Consider the following 17,782-nt stretch of genomic DNA (forward strand, 5'->3'; position numbering starts at 1 on the left):
TTAAAACATAAATTTAAACTAAGCTAAACTACTTTCGGTCAAAGTAGAGGTCGAGCCAATCCTTCCTCGTCATGTATGGTGTGCCGCGAGCCGGGTCCGGGCTAGTACCGTTGTTGGGGTCATTGGGGAAGGCACTCCTCCACACGTCGACGTCGATCTCCTCGTCCTTGGGGCCCACCCGATGCCCTCCACGCCTTCGTTGCTGCCGCCTTCGACCTCATCATCGAGGAGAGCGCGATAACCTCGCCGCCCTCCGCGCTGCCGTCCTCGCCGCCTTTGACCTCGTCATCGAAGGAGAGCGCAATAACCTCGCCGCCCTCCGCGCCGGCATAGATCGCCCGCTCCGCCTCCACGAGCTCCGGTTGCTGCCGGTGGAGCTCTTGCATGTAGGCCTCGTCAGCAGCCCCGGCCTCGAGATGCTCCCATGCCTCAAAGTCCTCCCACGCCATAGCCGAGCTCACCACCCCTGGCTCCGACGAAACGAGGTGGACCGGACATGTGCCGAAGGGGAAATTGAGCCTAGCCGCCGCACCGTGGTAGCGGACCTGCCAACGGTCGTACTCCATGGCCACGAGCTCAGCGTTGTGGAAGCTATCGTGCTAGGGGCGGGTGTGGGTCTCTCGATCTGTAATCTCGGCGACCCACATCCCCCAACGCCGCTGCTGGACCCCGAGGTAGGACTTCGTCGGCTGCCGTGTCCGGGGGAGCACGGGGAAGTCCTCGAACCAGCGTAGGGGCGCGGCGGTGGGTGGATTGGGGGACCGGCGACGGCGGATCGGGCCCGCGGAGGACGACGGGGACACCTCGGCGGCCACCTCGCCGGCGTCGGGCAAAAAGGCTGTGATAAACCTCTTTTTGGCCATTGGCTACTCGAGCTCCCCGGCACACAGGCAGAGGTTGAGGATGGAGGCGTCGGTGATGGCGGCGACCTACCAATGGTTTCGAGGGTTGTGTGTGTGTGTGTGTGTGTGTGAGCGGAGGTTGTGTTTGAGGAAATACTGTGGCAACTAAAAATTTTACTAGGCGGGAGTAACAAGGCGGTGCTACTGAAAATTTGGATCAAGGGCGAGCAGATATTTTTGAGATTGCGAGGGATGCAGAGGCGGGAGTAAAATGCCAAGGCTACTGAAAATTTGAATCACGGGAATGAAGCAGAGAGGGAGTGACAAACATCACACAAGGTCCGCACATACTAATCATGTGCTATCAAACATTAAAACCTTCCAGGCGGTAGATATTTTCGAGATTGAGAGGGATGCAGAGGCGGGAGTTTTGGGGGAGCGAGCTAGTGTGCTTGACACGCCGCCTGTGGACTGTAGCCGACGCACCTTCTCGCGTAAGACATAGGCGTACCATACACCGACGGTGCTCCAAGATATTTTGTACTACATCTCACACGGTTGGTGAGAATAAACTGTGTGGGATCTACTTGATTTGAATTACAAAATGGGGTCACAGCGGCAATGGACGGTGTTTGAATTGCTAGACCTTTTATCTGTAGTGAACATGCAACTGTATGTGTGTCGTAAAAGAATTGGAATTATTCAGGGTTTGTTTGGACATTTCATACATTAAACTGGTTTTGTAGCCATTTCAAGTGCACAATTGAAAATTAAACTACATGCACATGCTCCAGTGCATACAAATTGGTTGAAAATCAAATCTATGTCATGCTTAGGTCCCATGGAAGAAATGGGAATGAATTTTTTGGGGTTCGTTTGGCCTTTTTTATACATTAACTGGGTTTTCTAGGCATTTTATGTGCATAATTCATATTTGAACTACAAGCACATGCTCCAATGCACTAAAGTTGGTTGAAAAATCACATGTGTGTCCTTGGGTGAATTTCTAGGTCCCATGCAAGATATGGGAATGAATTTCAAACACAAGGGCACTGTTGATTGCCGACAAAATGTTGAGATACCTGGGTTTTAAATTCTAGTAAATCCAAAACTCGTCTAAAATTCATGAAACTTGGCATGCTATCATGGAGCGGCATCAACATGCCGTGGTGAAAATTTTGTCCCATTTGGGGTAGGCTTGGGTTTAAGCTTCTCACAAACCAGAGCTTCAGCTTCTCACAACAAGCATGATGGTTTCGATAGGCAACATACCACCTTTGGGGACGAGACAATATCCATTGGCTCTTATTGATTTCAAAAAAATTCTAGTGTCAACATAGAACAACGGAGTGTTGTGTTCAATCTTGGAATTTTTCGGGGTTCGTTTGGCCTTTTTTTATACATTAACTGTGTTTTCTAGGCATTTTATGTGCATAATTCTAATTTGAACTACAATCACATGCTCCAATGCACCAAAGTTTGTTGAAAAATCACATGTGTGTCCTTGGGTGAATTTCTAGGTCCCATGCAAGAGATGGGAATGAAATTCAAACACCATGGCACTGTTGATTATCGGCAAAACGTTGAGATGCCTGGTTTTTAAGTTCTAGTAAATCCAAAACTCGTCTGAAATTCACGAAACTTGGCATGCTATCATGGAGCGGCATCAACATGCCGTGGTGAAAATTTTGTCCCATTGGGGGCAGGTTTGGGTATAAGCTTCTCACAACAAGCATGATGGTTTCGATAGGGAACGTACCACCTTTGGGGACGGGACGATATCAGTTGCGTCTTATTGCTTTCAAAAAAAAATCAAGTGTCAACATAGAACAAAAGGAGTGTTGTGTTCAATCTTGGAAGTTTTTGGGGTTCGTTTGGCCTTTTTATACATTAACTAGGTTTTCTAGGCATTTTACGTGCATAATTCAAATTTGAACTACAAGCACATGCTCCAATGCACTAAAGTTGGTTGAAAAATCACATGTGTGTCCTTGGGTGAATTTCTAGGTCCCATGCAAGAGATGGGAATGAAATTCAAACACCAGGGCACTGTTGATTGCCGGCAAAATGTTGAGATGCCTGGTTTTTAAATTCTAGTAAATCCAAAACTCGTATGAAATTCATGAAACTTGGCATGCTATCATGGAGCGGCATCAACATGCCGTGGTAAAATATTTGTCCCATTTTGGGCAGGTTCGGGTATAAGCTTCTCACAAACCAGAGCTTCTCACAACAAGCATGATGGTTTCGATAGGGAACGTCCCACCTTTGGGGACGAAACGATATCCATTGCCTCTTATTGCTTTCAAAAAATTTCTAGTGTCAACATAGAACAACAGGAGTGTTGTGTCAATTTTTGTGATTTTTTGGGGTTCGTTTGGACTTTTTATGCATTAACTGGGGTTTCTAGGCATTTTATGTGCATAATTCAAATTTGAACTACAAGCACATGCTCCAATGCACTAAGGTTGCTTGAAAAATCTAATCTGTGTCCTTGGGTGAATTTCTAGGTCCCATGCAAGAGATGGGAATGAAATTCAAACACCAGGGCACTGTTGATTGCCAGCAAAACATTGAGATGCCTGGTTTTTAAATTCTAGTAATCCAAAACTCGTCTGAAATTCATGAAACTTGGCATGCTATCATGGAGCGGCATCAACATGCCGTGTTAAAAAAACTCCCATTTGGGGCAGGTTCGGGTATATGCTTCTCACAAACCAGAGCTTCTCACAACAAGCATGATGGTTTCGGTAGGGAACGTCCCACCTTTCGGGACGAAACGATATCCATTGCCTCTTATTGCTTTCAAAAAAATTCTCGTGTCAACATAGAACAACAGGAGTGTTGTGTCAATTTTTGGGATTTTTCGGGGTTCGTTTGGACATTTTTATGCATTAACTGAGTTTTCAATGCATTTATGTGCATAATTCAAATTTGAACTACATGCACATGCTCCAGTGCATATAAATTGGTTGAAAAATCAAATCTGTGTCCTTGGGTGCATGCTTAGGTCCCATGCAAGAAATGGGAATGAATTTCAAACACCAGGGCACCGTTGATTGCCGGCAAAACATTGAGATGCCTTGTTTTTAAATTATAGTAAATCCAAAACTCGTCTAAAATTCATGATACTTGGCATGCTTTCATGGAGCGGCATCAACATATCGTGGTAAAATTTTTGTCCCATTTGGGGCAGGTTTGGGTATATGCTTCTCACAAACCAGAGCTTCTCACAACAAGCATCATGGTTTCGATAGGGAACATCCCACCTTTCGGGACGACACGATATCCACTGACGCTTATTGCTTCCAAATTTTTTCTAGTGTCAACATAGAACAACAGGAGTGTTGTGTCAATTTTTGTGGGTTTTGGGGGTTCTTTTGGACATTTTTATGCATTAACTGAGTTTTCAATACATTTATGTGCATAATTCAAATTTGAACTACATGCACATGCTCCATTGCATATAAATTGGTTAAAAAATCAAATATGTGTCCTTGGGTGCATGCTTAGGTCCCATGCAAGAAATGGGAATGAATTTCAAACACCAGGGCACCGTTGATTGCCGACAAAACATTGAGATGCCTGGTTTTTAAATTCTAGTAAATCGAAAACTCGTCTGAAATTCATGAAACTTGGCATGCTATCATGGAATGGCACCCGACATGATGTGGTATTTTTCATGTCTATTTTGAGAGAAGGCGCACTCGAATAATGACAGCCAAGAAAGGAATTTTGAAAAAATGGCTGCCACTTTAATATCTCAAACGTTTGTATAATTCAAACCATGTGCGTTCTGTTAACCATTCACGTGACGCCACATGTCTTGGTTTTAATGGCTGTAGGAGGTGCCACGTGGACAACTGCTTGACCTTGACTGAATGGGAGGCGTGCGAGCACAGTCCGGTGCGCAGGCTCGGGTAGGGGGTCCGAACTGTGCGTCTAAGGTCGATGGTAACAGGAGACAGGCGACACGATGTTTTCCCAGGTTCGGGCCCTCTTGATGGAGGTAATACCCTACTTCCTGCTTGATTGATCTTAATGAATATGAGGATTACAAGAGTTGATCTACCACGAGATCTTAATGGCTAAACCCTAGATGTCTAGCCTATATGATTGTGATCGCCTCTACGGACTAAACCCTCCGGTTTATATAGATACTAGAGGGGCCTAGGATTGTACATAGTCGGTTTTACAGAGGAAGGAATCTTCATATCCGAACGCCAAGCTTGCCTTCCACGCAAAGGAGAGTCCCATCCGGACATGGGAGGAAGTCTTCTGTCTTGTATCTTCACGGCCCATCAGTCCGGCCAACGTCACATAGGCCGGACGCCCGAGGACCCCTTAATCCAGGACTCCCTCAATGCCCCACGGCGAGTCTTGTGGGAAAAGGAGAAGCGAGGACAGCTCGGTGCCGAGGTGGAGCAACTTAGGGCCATGATGATTGAAACCGAGACGCAGATGAAACACAAGGGAAGGCAGCCTGCGCAGCTAGGCGGTTTGCGCAGCAAGGTGAGTTGAAGGTCAGCCCGAGGCGCCCTTTGTTGGCTGCTGCAGTGGCAGATTCGGGCAGCTCCAAAACGCGGCCATGACAACGGCGAAAGGTCAAATAGCTCTCAAGGCAAAAATGAGGCAAACCGTGGCGATTCTTGGTGGAAGTCAGCACTCGAACGACGGCTTGCCCGACGTTCCCCTCACAACGGCAGGTTAAACATGGCAGGTCCAGCGTGGCGGAGCGAAACCAACAAGCAGGCGGATCTAATGACAGACACATCAGCCGGTGGGTTAGCATCACGGGGCCAGCAATGTGGCGACTCAGAGCGGTGTAAAGGCAGGGGCGGCTCAACAAATCAGTGATCACGCGAATCGGAGGTGACTCAGAGTCAGGTTGACGAGTCTGTCCCTCTCCTGCCCCTGGTCGTTGACGATTCCTCTTCTTCTAGGACAAGAACTCGACGATTCTGCCCAGTAGTCTTTTAATTAACACTTGTAGTTGCACGTGGATATAGCAGTAGCACTTGTCTCTATTTCCTGTGATAACTGGTAGCATCAGCGGTGCGTAGTCTCTTCGGGATTTGATCTGGACGGATGGACCGCCATATATGCTTGTGGCGGCGCATAGGTAGCAACCATATTTTCTCTTCTACCTTAAATCTCATAGATGATGAATCTGGACTGATGAACTTGAAATTGATGCAAGTTGCTTTCAAACCGGCACTTCTTCATCTGGAAAATTGTGAACTCCTTGATCCCTGGGAGAGATCCCTCTAAGAACTCATCACCACCGTGCACGAGCCCCATGATGGGTGCCAACTGTCGTGGAATTGTCACGGCAGATGTCCTAGTGTGAGGACTTAGTTGTGAGCCCAACGCATCTATGTGATAGCTTGAGAGGGGTTGATAGGAATCGAGAGACGCAACGCAAGACAAGGGTTTAAACAGCTCCGGGCCCCGGGAAACATCATCCGGTAACAACCCTACATGCTGTTTGTGGCTAGGTCTCATTATGCTCATGAGGGAGCCGCCGTAAACTGGCTCTCCTAGTTGTGTCTAGCCTTAACGATTATTTCCTGTCCTTCTTGGGGTACCTTGCCCTCCTTATATAAGTTGAAGGGGCGGGTTACATGTAGAGTCCAACTCGGATTAAGACTTAAATTATTCCGAATTCTCCTCACGGGCTTCTCTCCACGGGCTTCTCACCATGCATGGGCTTCTTAACTGCCGGCTTACAATCTGGCTTGCGATCTGGCTTAGAATCTGGCTTACTGATGTCTACTACACAACCTTCTTTTTGTAGACGTTGTTGGGCCTCCAAGTGCAGAGGTTTGTAGGACAGTAGCAAATTTCCCTCAAGTGGATGACCTATGGTTTATCAGTCCATAGGAGGCATAGGATGAAGATGGACTCTCTCAAGCAACCCTGAAACCAGATAACAAAGAGTCTCTTGTGTCCCCAACACACCCAATACAATGGTAAATTGTATAGGTGCACTAGTTCGGCGAAGAGATGGTGATACAAGTGGTATATGGATGGTAGATAAAGGTTTTTGTAATATGAAAATATAAAAACAGCAAGGTAACTAATTATAAAAGTGAGCGTAAACGGTATTGCAATGCTAGGAAACAAGGCCTAGGGTTCATACTTTCACTAGTGCAAGTCCTCTCAACAATAATAACATAATTGGATCACATAACTATCCCTCAACATGCAACAAAGAGTCACTCCAAAGTCACTAATAGCAGAGAACAAACGAAGAGATTATGGTAGGGTATAAAACCACCTCAAAGTTATTCTTTCCAATCAATCCGTTGGGCTATTCCTATAAGTGTCACAAAAAGCCCTAGAGTTCATACTAGAATAACACCTTAAGACACAAATCAACCAAAACCCTAATGTCACCTAGATACTCCAATGTCACCTCAAGTATCTGTGGGTATGATTATACGATATGCATCACACAATCTCAGATTCATCTATTCAACCAACACATAGAACCTCAAAGAGTGCCCCAAAGTTTCTACCGGAGAGTCAAGACGAAAACGTGTGCCAACCCCTATGCATAGGTTCATGGGCGGAACCCGCAAGTTGATCACCAAAACATACATCAAGTGGATCAATAGAATACCCCATTGTCTGAAGGAATATGCCCTAGAGGCAATAATAAAGTTATTATTTATTTCTTTATATCATGATAAATGTTTATTATTCATGCTAGAATTGTATTAACCGGAAACATAATACATGTGTGAATACATAGACAAACAGAGTGTCACTTGTATGCCTCTACTTGACTAGCTCGTTGATCAAAGATGGTTAAGTTTCCTAACCATTGACATGGGTTGTCATTTGATTAACGGGATCACACCATTAGGAGAATGATGTGATTGACTTGACCCATTCTGTTAGCTTAGCACCCCGATCGTTTAGTATGTTGCTATTGCTTTCTTCATGACTTATACATGTTCCTATGACTATGAGATTATGCAACTCCCATTTACCGGAGGAACACTTTGTGTGCTACCAAACGTCACAACGTAACTGGGTGATTATAAAGGTACTCTACAGGTGTCTCCGAAGGTACTTGTTGGGTTGGCGTATTTTGAGATTAGGATTTGTCACTCCGATTGTCGGAGAGGTATCTCTGGGCCCTCTCGGTAATGCACATCACTTAAGCCTTGCAAGCATTGCAACTAATGAGTTAGTTGCGGGACGATGTATTACGGAATGAGTAAAGAGACTTGTCGGTAACGAGTAAAGGGAACAACATATGTTGTTATGCGGTCTGACCGATAAAGATCTTCGTAGAATATGTGTGAGCCAATATGAAAATCCAGGTTCCCCTATTGGTTATTGACCGGAGACGTGTCTCGGTCATGTCTACATAGTTCTCGAACCCATAGGGTCTGCACGCTTAACATTTCGATGACAGTTATATTATGAGTTTATATGTTTTGATGTACCGAAGGTTGTTCGGAGTCCCGGATGTGATCCCGGACATGACAAGGAGTCTCGAAATGGTCGAGACATGAATATTGATATATTGGAAGCCTATGTTTGGATATCAGAAGTGTTCCGGGTGAAATCGGGATTTTACCGGGGTACCGGGAGGTTACCAGAACCCCCTGGGGACTTAATGGGCCTCAGTGGGCCTTGGTGGAAAGAGAGGAGAGGCGGCCAGGGCATGGGCCGCGCCCCCTCCCCCCTAGTCCGAATAGGACAAGGAGAGGGGGGCGGCGCCCCCTTCCTTCTTCTCCTCCACCTCTTTCCCCTCTCTCTCCTAGTCCAACAAGGAAAGGGGAGAGTCCTACTCCCGGTAGGAGTAGGACTCCTCCTGGCGTGCCCCTTCTCTAGGCCGGCTGTCGTGGTTCTAAGTCTGACAGTAATGTCGGGGGGTAAGTATGGAGAGAGAGATCTTAGCTATGGAGAAGTTGTAAGGACGCAAGGTTTACGAGTTCAGGCCCTTCTCGGAAGAAGTAAAAACCCTACGTCTCGGAGCCCGGAGGCGGTCGACTGGATTATGTGAGTATGAGTTACAGAGGTGCGAACCCTTGTCTCGGAGGAGGGGGGTGGCTTATATAGAGTGCGCCAGGACCCCGGCCAGCCCACGTTACGAAGGGTTCAATGTACATTAAGGTAGGGCGTTACTGGTAACGCTAGTAATAAAGTGCTATGATGACCATAAAAGCTATTTAATGACCGACCGTTAGCGTGCGGGGTGACTTTAGGTCTCCTGGCCGTCGAGTGGTTGGATCTTGGTCGAGTGATCGCTTCTTGGTCGAGTGACTTCGAGTCTGTCGAGTGGAACACCTTCAAGTCGATTGAAAGGTGATTTCTTCTAGAGATGTCCTTGGGTAGGGCAGTTAGGACAAGTCCATGACCCTACCCTAGGTACATAGCTTCATCATTAGCCCCCGAATGGATCAAGGTTTGAGTGGGGAAGGAGTTGAGGACCTCTCCGACTCGTTTTTCATGCCGTGAGCATATCTTGCTCTGGATCAATTGACCCGAGTGATGGCAGCAACTTCCTTTTCAGTCGCCTTGATCCATTCTTAACTCTTCGCCGAGTGAGTTTCTTTACTTGTAAGGCTCCGAGTGACGGTGCGGAGGAGATCTTTGGTCTGACAACTTATTTGCTGCCCGTGGATTTAGTGGGATCCGAATTTTGGGAAGCGCGCGGGACGGGGGAGGCCGCAGTAATCAGACGAGATAGAGCAGAGCCGCCTCGATCCCTGCGCCACCTTTTTCGCCACGTATCGCTCGTGCGGTCGTTATGGGATTTGACAGAGCCATCTGGGCCTACTTGTCAGACACTTGGAAGCGGCCTCATATAAGGCGTTGGACTGGAGTCTCCCGAATAGTGCGCCCCATTATCTCTTCTCCTCCTCACGCCTCTCCTCTGTGCTCGCTCTCGCTCCAGCGCCACCGCGCCACACGCGTCTCGTCGGCGACAATGGTGAAGGAGAAGACAGCGGCTCTGGAGCAGGCAAAGAAGGCGACGGCGAGGTCAAAGGGGAAGGCGACGAGCTGGGGCGGATCTTCCTTGCGGACTGGCCTGCCGAGGGGTTGGATCCAGGGCGATTGGATCCACTCAAGGATCTCCCAAGAAGACCTCGACGACCTGGCCGAGGGAGGGCTGATCCCCTACGACTCGGCGCGGCTTCCGGGGAAGGAATCCGAGCCTCAACCCCGGGAGGGTGAGCGCGTTCTTCTTGCCACCCACGTCGACCGTGGGTTTTCCTTGCCTCCTCATCCTTTCTTCCGAGGGTTTCTGAACTTCTTTGGGGCTCAACTCCACCATTTTACTCCCAACTCAATCGTTTATCTTGCCGCGTTCATTTCCTTGTGTGAGAACTTCTTGGGTTGTCGACCTCACTGGGGTCTTTTCAAGCATATTTTCACTTGTCGCTCCCAGACAGTGAAAAAGGCTAATCTGAGTGACGAGAGGACCCAAGTGACCCAGATGTGTGGGGGTCTTGGCATCCATACGAGGGGAAAAAGCTCCTTTCCGGCCATGATTCTTCCCGATTCACTTCGCGGATGGCAGTCGACCTGGTTCTACTGCAAAGACCAGTCGACGCCAGGGCAATCGACTGGCCTCCCTCCCTTTACCATGGACCGAGTGGAAAAACCCTCCCCTTTGAAGGTGCTCCCGGAGGAGAAGGCGCACGTGAAGGTGTTGGTCAACCGAGTGGTCCAGCTCATTTGTGACGGGGTCACTAGTATGGATCTCTTGGAGGTCTTCCTTCAGCGGCGCATCCAGCCTCTCCAAGCCCGAGACCACCCGATGTGGATGTATTCGGGTCTAGAAGACTCCACTCGGATCCACCCGGAGGAGGTCGATGACGACACGCTGGAGAAGTGGCTGTCGAGCATTACCGGGAACAAGGACAATCCCAGAGGAGCCAGGAGAGTTCCCCCATTCGACCAGTCGCATGCACCAGAGCAGGTCTGATTCTGAGTTTTTGCTTGTAATCTGAATTCACTCGCGCAGCTGTCTGTATTGCGTCGACTGACTCTCTTCTCCCTGATTTCTTTCAGGCCATTATTGAAATGTATTCGATGCCCAATGGGGAGCAAGAGCAAGCTCTAGAAGGCGAAGCGAGTGGTGGCGAAAGTGGTGAGTGGACTTCCGATGGTGAAGGGGATGGTGGAAGTGACGACTCAAGTGATGGGGAAGAAGTTGAGTCGCCTCCTCGCATAGAGAGACGATCCAAGCTTGACCAAGAACGGCCGAGTGCCCGCGACAAGGCAACTGCTCAGGCTGGTCAGTCTTCGAAGCGTCCTCGGGTCTCTTCACCAACCCCGACTGAGAAGGCGCCAAAGCACCCCAAAGTTGCAGAGCCGAAGACTCGGAAGGCACTGCCAAAGATCAAGATCGATATCCCTGTCGCCTCCACGTGAGTGTTTCTCCTTGTATTCACTCGACGCTCCGCGCTGTTTGTTTTTCTTGTTTTAACTGGACAAGCTTTGGAATTGTTAGCGCTGCCACTTCCAGGACCTCAGCTTACAGGGATAATGATGAGGTGATGGAGGATGCGGTCACTTCTAATCCGGGTATGATTTCTGCCATACTATCTTTCTTTGGACGATTCAACTGCATCGTGCATCATTGGGTGACGTGATTTTGGCAATTTGAACTTTGTACGGCTCCCAACATTATTGACCTCCCTGATGATGATGAAGAGCCCGAGAGGTCTTTGACGAGGAAGAGTAGGCGAGCTCCTGTAAGTGAGGCGCTGCAGTCGACGCCGAGGGCGGAACCAGTCGTTCAGGACACTGGTGACGTCAATCGGGGCTCTGTTACCTTCGCGGAGCCCCTGTCGAGTGCCTTGCCTTCTTCTTTGACTGCTCAGGCCCCTGTCGACCCGCCTTCACTTTTTGCAACCCATCATGTCCTGGAGGACGAGGTGAATGCTGCTAGGGAAGCCATACGCCAGTCGGGCATTATGATGGAGAAGATGAAGACGGTGCGGGACGCCAGCCAAGCCGCCTATGATGCCAGCTCGGCTCTCCAGAGTAATGTTCAGGTTAGTTGGTCGCCGCTTGTTCTGTTAGGATATGCTATCTGAAGATTCTTTCCGAAAATCTTTTCATCTGTACACCCACTGGGTGTGTCGATTGAATTTTTTGGACTAGTGGGAGCACGCTGAGTGCACCCACTGGGTGTAGTCCCTGAGGCTACGGCGGACTGCTGGCAGTTGACCGTAGTCTTTGTATTTTGTCGAGTAAAACTGAACTGGTAGTTTGTTTCTTCCGCTCGATCCGGTTGAGTGGGATCAGAACCGGTGGGGGCACGCAAAGTGCACCTGCTGGCAGTCGACTGTGGTCTGAGTTCTACTTTGTCTCTCTTTTTTTTGAACTCGACTCCGGCGGGCCGGTCGAGTGGAATCAAAACCGGTGGGGGCACGCAAAGTGCACCCACTGGGTGTAGTCCCCGAGACTATGGTGGACCGCGGGTAGTCGACTATAGTCTTAGTATTTGTCGTTTTTGCTATGGAATAATTTCTCCCCTTTGATTTCAGAAATCTTGTGATCTTGGAGCTCGCTTCACTGATTTGGAGAGGCAGCAGATTCAACTGAAACTTGACTTGGAGCTGGCCAGGACAGAACTGCAGACGGTCAGAGATGGCGCCACTGGTAAGACAAGTTTGTCGACTAGTCAGTTTTCAGCTCGAGCATCCTTCTGCTATTTCTGAATCAATCATCATTTCTTTGCAGAAAAACTAAGGGAAGCTTTGGCGAAAAAAGATCAGGATTTGGCTGCTGCCCAGAAGGAGGCTGACGACAGGACCGCTCTGGCCGGACAGAAGCTGGCTTCAGTCGGCCAGTTGGAAGAAGAGAATACCAGGCTGAAGACTGCTCTGAATGAAGCCAACAGGGAGTGCGCACGCTAGAAGAAGGAAAACCTCAACCTGAGCGAAAAGATGGAAGGCATCGCTCGCAGGAGGGACGATCTGGAGAGCTACCTAAGGAGCCTTGCCAGGAAGTTGTATATCAAGCTTGAAGGTGCACATTTAGTTCCGACTGATTTTTTTTGTGTCGACTCAGTGTATGAAGATTGACTTATCCTTGGATCGTGAATGCAGAGTTTTGCCAGAACTTTGAAGAAGAGACTGGGAGGATCAAACCAGGTTTGGATCCAATCAACTCTCCATTGAAAGATGAAACTGCCATGAATCTGCTCCGACTGGAATCTCGCATCGACGGTGCCGTGGACTACTTGGCTCGACTGAAGGTCGCCATGTCACGGATCGACCCGGCACTCTGGCCAGAGGCTACGCTCCAAAACGATCTTGAGTCTCTGATGGCTCGACTTAACGGAATCCCTGACCGAGTGCAGGAGTGGAAGAAGTCTTCTGCTCGTTGTGGCGCTGATGTGGCTCTGTCCTTGGTTCGTGTCCACTGCAAGGAGGTGCGACAAGACAAGCTGGCCGCAATCAAGGTCGCAAACACCCAGAAGCACGACTTCCGAACTTTTATGGAGACCTTCATAGCTGCCGCCACTCGGATTGCCGATGGCGTCGACCTGGACGAGTTCGTTGAGCCTGCCAGCCCTCCTCCCGCGGAGTGAACAAACTCTTGTGTCCTACCTTAAATTTGCCTCGGAATGCCGAGTGGTTTTTGTAACCATTAAACTTTTTCGGGCTGCATGCCCGAGTACCTCGATCCGTGATCCAGAACCTTTAGAATTTTATCTGAACTTGGTTTACCGTTGAATATCTTTATGAATCTCCTGTTGAGTGAACCCAATCTTTATTCGAGACAACTTTCTGTATTCGCAGCGCAGCTCCGAAGGAGGGGGAAGCAGTCGACCCATGTCTTGTATTTGTGGCGAAGCTCCCCAGGGGCAGGCGGTGGTCGACCCACACCCCGTCACTGCAGAGTGGGACGGAGCGCACATTGTATTTGTGGCGAAGCTCTCCAGGAGAAGGTGGCAGTCGACCCGTACTTCGTTACTGTAGAGCGGGATGAATCGCGCATTGTATTTGTGGCGACGCTCTCCAGGAGAAGGTGGCAGTCGACCTGCCCCTCGTCGTCCTTGAGGATTGAGACGTGTTTGGGAGAACTTAGGCGAGTACTGGACTGCAGCTAAGCCCCTGAGTGAGAGGATCGCTCTCCACTCGGTAGGATTTTTCAAACTTAGGCGAGTGCCTGACTGCAGCTAAGTCCTCAAGTGAGAGAACTTAGGCGAGTACTGGACCGCACCTAAGCTCCCGAGTGGGAGGACTGCTCTCCACTCAGTAGGATTTTTTCAAACTTAGGCGAGTGCTTGACTGCAGCTAAGTCCTCAAGTGAGAGAATTTAGGCGAGTACTGGACTGCAGCTAAGCCCCCAAGTGGGAGGACTGCTCTCCACTCGGTAGAATTTTTTCAAACTTAGGCGAGTGCCTGACTGCAGCTAAGTCCTCAAGTGAGAGAACTTAGGCGAGTACTGGACTGCAGCTAAGCCCCCGAGTGGGAGGACTGCTCTCCACTCGGTAGGATTTTTTCAAACTTAGGTGAGTGTCTGACTGCAGTTAAGTCCTCAAGTGAGGGAACTTAGGCGAGTACTGGACTGCAGCTAAGCCCCCGAGTGGGAGGATTGCTCCCCACTCAGTAGGATTTTTTTCAAACTTAGGCGAGTGCCTGACTGCAGCTAAGTCCTCAAGTGAGAGAACTTAGGCGAGTACTGGACTGCAGCTAAGCCCCCGAGTGGGAGGACTGCTCTCCACTCGGTAGGATTTTTTCAAACTTAGGCGAGTGCCTGACTGCAGCTAAGTCCTCAAGTGAGAGAACTTAGGCGAGTACTGGACTGCAGCTAAGCCCCCGAGTGGGAGGATTGCTCTTCGCTCGGTAGGATTTTTTCAAACTTAGGCGTGTGCCTGACTGCAGCTAAGTCCTCAAGTGAGAGAACTTAGGCGAGTACTGGACTGTAGCTAAGCCCCCGAGTGGGAGGACTGCTCTCCACTCGGTAGGATTTTTTCAAACTTAGGCGAGTGCCTGACTGCAGCTAAGTCCTCAAGTGAGGGAACTTAGGCGAGTACTGGACTGCAGCTAAGCCCCCGAGTGGGAGGATTGCTCTCCACTCGGTAGGATTTTTTCAAACTTAGGCGAGTGCCTGACTGCAGCTAAGTCCTCAAGTGAGGGAACTTAGGCGAGTACTGGACTGCAGCTAAGCCCCCGAGTGGGAGGATTGCTCTCCACTCGGTAGGATTTTTTTCAAACTTAGGCGAGTGCCTGACTGCAGCTAAGTCCTCAAGTGAGAGAACTTAGGCGAGTACTGGACTGCAGCTAAGCCCCCGAGTGGGAGGATTGCTCTTCGCTCGGTAGGATTTTTTCAAACTTAGGCGAGTGCCTGACTGCAGCTAAGTCCTCAAGTGAGAGAACTTAGGCGAGTACTGGACTGTAGCTAAGCCCCCAAGTGGGAGGACTGCTCTCCACTCGGTAGGATTTTTTCAAACTTAGGCGAATGCCTGACTGCAGCTAAGTACTCAAGTGAGGGAACTTAGGCGAGTACTGGACTGCAGCTAAGCCCCCGAGTGAGAGGATCGCTCTCCACTCGGTAGGATTTTTTCAAACTTAGGCGAGTGCCTGACTGCAGCTAAGTCCTCAAGTGAGAGAACTTAGGCGAGTACTGGACCACAGCTAAGCTCCCGAGTGGGAGGACTGCTCTCCACTCGGTAGGATTTTTTCAAACTTAGGCGAGTGCTTGACTGCAGCTAAGTCCTCAGGTGAGAGAATTTAGGCGAGTACTAGACTGCAGCTAAGCCCCCGAGTGGGTGGACTGCTCTCCACTCGGTAGAATTTTTTCAAACTTAGGGGAGTGCCTGACTGCAGCTAAGTCCTCAAGTGAGAGAACTTAGGCGAGTACTGGACTGCAGCTAAGCCCCCGAGTGGGAGGACTGCTCTCCACTCGGTAGAATTTTTTCAAACTTAGGCGAGTGTCTGACTGCAGTTAAGTCCTCAAGTGAGGGAACTTAGGCGAGTACTGGACTGCGGCTAAGCCCCCGAGTGGGAGGATTGCTCTCCACTCGGTAGGATTTTTTTCAAACTTAGGCGAGTGCCTGACTGCAGCTAAGTCCTCAAGTGAGAGAACTTAGGCGAGTACTGGACTGCAGCTAAGCCCCCGAGTGGGAGGATTGCTCTCCACTCGGTAGGATTTTTTCAAACTTAGGCGAGTGCCTGACTGCAGCTAAGTCCTCAAGTGAGAGAACTTAGGCGAGTATTGGACTGCAGCTAAGCCCCCGAGTGGGAGGATTGCTCTTCGCTCGGTAGGATTTTTTCAAACTTAGGCGAGTGCCGGACTGCAGCTAAGTCCTCAAGTGAGAGAACTTAGGCGAGTACTGGACTGTAGCTAAGCCTCCGAGTGGGAGGACTGCTCTCCACTCGGTAGGATTTTTTCAAACTTAGGCGAGTGCCTGACTGCAGCCAAGTCCTCAAGTGAGGGAACTTAGGCGAGTACTGGACTGCAGCTAAGCCCCCGAGTGGGAGGATTGCTCTCCACTCGGTAGGATTTTTTCAAACTTAGGCGAGTGCCTGACTGCAGCTAAGTCCTCAAGTGAGAGAACTTAGGCGAGTACTGGACTGCAGCTAAGCCCCCGAGTGGGAGGATTTCTCTTCGCTCGGTAGGATTTTTTCAAACTTAGGCGAGTGCCTGACTGCAGCTAAGTCCTCAAGTGAGAGAACTTAGGCGAGTACTGGACTGTAGCTAAGCCCCCGAGTGGGAGGACTGCTCTCCACTCGGTAGGATTTTTTCAAACTTAGGCGAGTGCCTGACTGCAGCTAAGTCCTCAAGTGAGGGAACTTAGGCGAGTACTGGACTGCAGCTAAGCCCCCGAGTGGGAGGATTGCTCTCCACTCGGTAGGATTTTTTCAAACTTAGGCGAGTGCCTGACTGCAGCTAAGTCCTCAAGTGAGAGAACTTAGGCGAGTACTGGACTGCAGCTAAGCCCCCGAGTGGGAGGATTGCTCTCCACTCGGTAGGATTTTTTCAAACTTAGGCGAAGCGGATTCGCGGCTAAGCCACCCACTAGGGGATTTCTTACGCAAACAAAAATAATAATGATCACTGGGAGAATTATAACACTCTTGTCTTTTGATAAATAAACTACAGGAGTTTTTCTTATTACATCTCATCCGAGTGAGAATTCAAGTATAAAAGGGGCGGAGTAGCTCCGCATTCCAGGCTCGTGGCTCATCAATCTGGCGATCGACATTGTAGAGGTGGTATGCTCCATTGTGGAGGACTCTGGTGACTATGAAGGGGCCTTCCCAAGTAGGAGCAAGATTGTGTGGTTTCTGCTGATCCACTCGAAGGACTAAGTCTCCTTCTTGGAAGGCTTGGCTCTTCATGTTTCTGGCATGGAATCGACGCAAGTCTTGCTGATAGATGGTCGATCGGATCAGGGCCATTTCTCTTTCTTCTTCTAGGAGGTCGACCGCGTCCTGCTGGGCTTGTTCTGCTTCATCTTCTGAGTAGAGCTCGACTCTGGGAGCGTTGTGAAGCAGGTCACTCGGTAAGACTGCCTCGGCTCCGTAGACCAGAAAGAATGGGGTTCTTCCGGTCGATCGATTCGGGGTTGTCCTCAATCCCCAAAGGACTGATGGGAGCTCGTCGACCCATGCACCTGCTGCATGCTTGAGATCGCGCATCAATCGGGGTTTCAGTCCTTTGAGAATTAGGCCATTTGCCCTTTCTGCTTGTCCATTCGACTGGGGGTGAGCGACCGAAGCATAGTCGACCCGAGAGCCCTGAGAGGCGCAAAAGGCCCTGAACTTGTCGGAATCGAAGTTTGACCCATTGTTCGTGATGATACTATGCGGAACTCCATATCTGAATATCAACTCTCTGATGAAACCGATAGCGGTGCAAGCATCGAGATTCTTGATAGGCTTGGCTTAAATCCATTTGGTGAACTTGTCGACTGCTACCAGCACATGAGTGAAGCCGCTCCTGCCTGT

This window comes from Triticum urartu, chromosome 7A (genome assembly GCF_056163025.1).
Source record: "Triticum urartu cultivar PI428250 chromosome 7A, HENAU_Tu73, whole genome shotgun sequence".
Taxonomy (NCBI): domain Eukaryota; kingdom Viridiplantae; phylum Streptophyta; class Magnoliopsida; order Poales; family Poaceae; genus Triticum; species Triticum urartu.